At 47.2% G+C, this 4,794-nt stretch overlaps 1 non-coding gene across 1 annotated transcript; it reads left to right on the top strand.

The window, feature by feature from the left end:
* Window positions 1-4,462: 4,462 nt before the first annotated feature.
* Trnas-gga (transfer RNA serine (anticodon GGA)) lies at window positions 4,463-4,537 on the top strand. The gene has a single exon. It is a non-coding gene; the product is annotated as a tRNA-Ser (tRNA).
* Window positions 4,538-4,794: the final 257 nt, after the last annotated feature.

Raw genomic sequence — 4,794 nt, forward strand, 5'->3', positions numbered from 1 at the left:
TTCTTCTTGGTGTAGCAATTTTCATGGACAGTAGTGTAAGGGACAGAAAGGTATGACTGTGACAAGTAGCTTTCAGTGGTACTAGCGTGGTGCCTCCTCGGGGCTGCTACTTCCCTAGATGAAGTGCAGATCCGGCGCTTGCAGTGCAGCGGCGTGCTCAGCCTCCCTGGCAGCAGCAGTGAGCGCCAGGCCGCCTCTATTCAATCAGCCGGCTCCGGCTCCGGCTCGCTCCGCTCTGCTCTGGCCCCAATAAACGGCTGGCCGCCGGCAACAAAGCTGCAATCAATAACTCGTTTAACCTGGCCGGCGCACCACCACTGTGCGCGGCCTGACCCACTGACGGCGCTGCCAGCCCGCCGCTCCACTGCTGTGCGTATTTGTACTCACCGAGCAGCCACTGCCCCGGATACCGAGCTACAGCTTCCGCGTTGCTTTATACAGTACGGCCGAGATAAAGGCGGCGTCTGTCCGTGAGTAACACGAAACATTTATTCTCTGTACATTCATTTTCTGACAGATCGTGGGACTACAGTTGGGTGACACCTTTCTGCTGTATTTATAGGTCTTACTAGCTGAGTAGGTATTAAAATTCATGGAGAAGAAGTAAAAACTTTGAGGTTCGCCGATGACATTGTAATTCTGTCAGAGACAGCAAAGGACTTGGAAGAGCAGTTGAACGGAATGGACAGTGTCTTGAAAGGAGGATATAAGATGAACATCAACAAAAGCAAAACGAGGATAATGGAATGTAGTCAAATTAAGTCGGGTGATGCTGAGGGAATTAGATTAGGAAATGAGACACTTAAAGTAGTAAAGGAGTTTTGCTATTTAGGGAGTAAAATAACCGAAGATGGTCGAAGTAGAGAGGATATAAAATGTAGACTGGCAATGGCAAGGAAAGCGTTTCTCAAGAAGAGGAATTTGTTAACATCGAGTATAGATTTAAGTGTCAGGAAGTCGTTTCTGAAAGTATTTGTACGGAGTGTAGCCATGTATGGAAGTGAAACATGGACGATAACTAGTTTGGACAAGAAGAGAATAGAAGCTTTCGAAATGTGGTGCTACAGAAGAATGCTGAAGATAAGGTGGGTAGATCACGTAACTAATGAGGAGGTATTGAATAGGATTGGGGAGAAGAGAAGTTTGTGGCACAACTTAACTAGAAGAAGGGATCGGTTGGTAGGACATGTTTTGAGGCATCAAGGGATCACAAATTTAGCATTGGAGGGCAGTGTGGAGGGTAAAAATCGTAGAGGGAGACCAAGAGATGAATACACTAAGCAGATTCAGAAGGATGTAGGTTGCAGTAGATACTGGGAGATGAAGAAGCTTGCACAGGATAGAGTAGCATGGAGAGCTGCATCAAACCAGTCTCAGGACTGAAGACCACAACAACAACAACTAGCTGAGTGTGCTATCGTAGATCGATACCATCCTCTTCGATGTCTCACAGTTCACAAAGGAAAAGCACGTTTCCTACAGACAACGCGGAACCCGGCGGATACAATCATGCGCTCCCGCTGAACCACGCCTTCCGCGGCGCTGAGAAGCCTCCTAGTTTAAACACTTCTGCTGACCGCCAAACTCCACAGATATGAACATCATTGAGCATATTTGGGATGCCTTGGAACGGGCAGAGAGAGAGAGAGAGAGAGAGAGATCTCCACCCCCTCGTACACTTCCGGATTTATGGACAGCCCTGCAGGATTCATGGTGTCAGTCCCCTCCAGACATTAGTCGAGTCCGTGCCACGTCGCGTTGCGGCACTTCTGATTGCTCGAGGGGCCCTGCACGATATTAGACGGGTGTACCACTTTCTTCGGCTCTTCAGTGTAGCATGGCCGGCGGCATATACATAGCCTTGTCTCAGTCGCAGTTGTCGACAGTTTTCACTCTTACTTAGCCTTCAATAGTTCTCTCGTGCCTTAGTAGCGGGAACCTCACGGCGCTGTACAACGCTCATTAGTTTACTTCTTGTAACAGGCGGACTTCATTACTGATTGTTCGTTTGTGAACTTTCGTCACAACGCTTGCATAATGCTACAGGCTAACTACAACTTACGTTCACTGTATTTAAGCGATCGCTAATCATTTCCATTCCTGTCCAGTTTCCCTGCTGTACCACTCTGTAGCCCCCTCTTCTTGCCGTTGTGTAAGAAGTAATACACAATACTGAGAACCCAGCGTCGCAGGGGTATGTATTTACTTCAATCTTCCATTAGTCCCTCTCCTTCTCCCTTCTTACTGTGCTGCCATATCCCGGACTCTCACCCTTCTCGGCCGGCCCTCGTGGCCGAGCGGTTCTAGGCGCTTCAGTCTGGAATCGCGCGACCGCTATGATCGCATGTCCGAATCCTGCCTCGGGCATGGATGTGTGCGATGTCCTTAGGTTAGGTTTAAGTAGTTCTAAGCTCTAGGGGACTGAAGACCTCAGATGTTAAGTCCCATAGTGCTCAGAGCCATTTGAACCATTTTAACCACCCTTGTCTCTCTGTCACTCCCAACCCAATAAGAGTTTGCTACTTCAATAAAATTCTTCAGGGTATAAGACCGCATCGTCATAATTTAAAATGCGCCAACGTTTCGGCCAGCGTTGCAGCTAGCCTTCATCAGGGCCTTACGTTAACGTAATGTTAACGTAAGGCCCTGATGAAGGCTAGCTGCAACGCTGGCCGAAACGTTGGCGCATTTTAAATTATGACGATGCGGTCTGATACCCTGAAGAATTTTATTGAAGAAGACAACGGCCGCGGAAGCATACGCTTACAAGAGTTTGCTGGTTCTTACCCCTATTCCCTGATAGTAAGTAACAAGAGTACATACTTTGGATGAAATTGAACTAGGAGTTTAGGAGGAGCTTTTCACCCACAGCTTCACCCGTGTACGTACAAGTCAAATATATTTCAAATATGTCTAACATATTTCACACATATTGGTACATACATCTGACCTGTTTCTCTAGCGAATTTCGCCCTGTAGTTCATTTAGACCCATCTCAATGTTTATGATGCCGTATCTCCTTAACTGTGTGTAAGCGATAAACGTTTCCTCTTTCACCATTTTATGGGAGGTATCAATCAGAAAACGCCTCGCAGATGTTTGAAACCATCGGTAAAGTTTGATGCTCTCATTCTCAAATAATGGCGTGGGTATTTGGTGTCGTTGGTTACATGCCTTTTTCATCTCCACACCCAATCCTTTGATATGCAAATGATTCTTAACGCCACAGCGCTTGATTTTCGAAAGTAAGTTGTTTATGTACCAAATTTGGTTCAATTTAGGACGGGATGGGGAACATGCATGGATACATACAAACGTACATACATACGTATTTATAATATGTATGGATTTCATTTGCAATCGAATTTCTTGTTTATACACGAAACCCCCCGATTTCCAAATGCAACTAAAATAAACTGTGAGACGTTAATACGGTTTGTTGTATCATCTAAAGAAACTCAAACGTTTTATGCAGATTTTGTTCTAAACGATTAATTTTCTTTTGTTCCAGAAGCTAAGGAATTATTACACCTCTAGAGAGAGCCCAAGGCGCGGTATGGTGTGCGAAAACGATATCATCCATTGCTACCCAAAGAAATTTCCGATACGGATTTCAAAGATGATTAAAGCTTAGCATGACAGATTCCCAGCCACTTGGAACGTAAACAGGCAGTCAGCTTTTGGCAGAGAAAGCACAGCCGACGAAATGGTAGAGAAGATCAGACGGGACTTCCACAGAATATCATTGAAGTCAGTCCGCTGAGCATCACGAGAGCTGAACATCCCTCGCCCACAACGTTCTGTAGAAGCGATTTCATTTGTGCGCGTACAAAATTCAAATGGTGCAAGCACTAAAGCGAAGCTACCTGCAGCTTGGTCAATAATTTGCTGTTGTTACGCCCCAGGATAATAACGCCGGCGTACGCTAAAAATTCGTCCGAGTCCTACCTTGGCAGCTCCCGGAAGCCGAGCTGCCTTTGTCAATGACGTGTGAACTGCCAGCTACGGGGAAATGCTGAGCGAGTTGCTGCGAGTTCTGAAGCCATCGCAGCTCGGTGATACCATAGGCCGCCCAAGTCCGCAAGAGAGGGAGAATGGCATCAGGGAAGCCGAAAGATACCGTCATACTAGTAACAAAGCAGAGTTTCGTAAGGAAGGCTATGTACGACGCAGCAATAAATATTCAAGAGTCAAGCCAACAGGAAAGAAAGTTGTGAAACCAGAATGAGATTTTCACTCTGCAGCGGAGTGTGCGCTAATATGAAACTTCCTGGCAGATTAAAACTGTGTGCCCGACCGAGACTCGAACCCGGGACCTTTGCCTTTCGCGGGCAAGTGCTCTACCAACTGAGCTACCGAAGCACGACTCCGCCCGGTACTCACAGCTTTACTTCTGCCAGTACCTCGTCTCCTACCTTCCAAACTTTACAGAAGCTCTCCTGTGAGTACCGGGCGTGAGTCGTGCTTCGGTGGCTCAGTTGGTAGAGCACTTGCCCGGGAAAGGCAAAGGTCCCGAGTTCGAGTCTCGGCCGGGCACACAGTTTTAATCTGCCAGGAAGTTTCAAAGTTGTGAAAGGTAAAGTGTCGAATGCCTGAAGCCATTACGAAAGCTGACAGCGTAGGAAAACCGGGCACATGATGTCATAGCCACTCCCAGCGTCGCAGAGCGCACGGAAGGCGTCAACATTAATACCCCACCCTTTTTAGCAGACGGTCGAGTGCCGAGAGCTGATTACCGACTGCCCAGCGTGAAGTCTCAGCCCTTGTGTCAGTTGGAAGTATCCAGTCAGAGGG

This window comes from Schistocerca cancellata, chromosome 2 (assembly GCF_023864275.1).
Source record: "Schistocerca cancellata isolate TAMUIC-IGC-003103 chromosome 2, iqSchCanc2.1, whole genome shotgun sequence".
NCBI classification, from domain to species: Eukaryota; Metazoa; Arthropoda; class Insecta; order Orthoptera; family Acrididae; genus Schistocerca; species Schistocerca cancellata.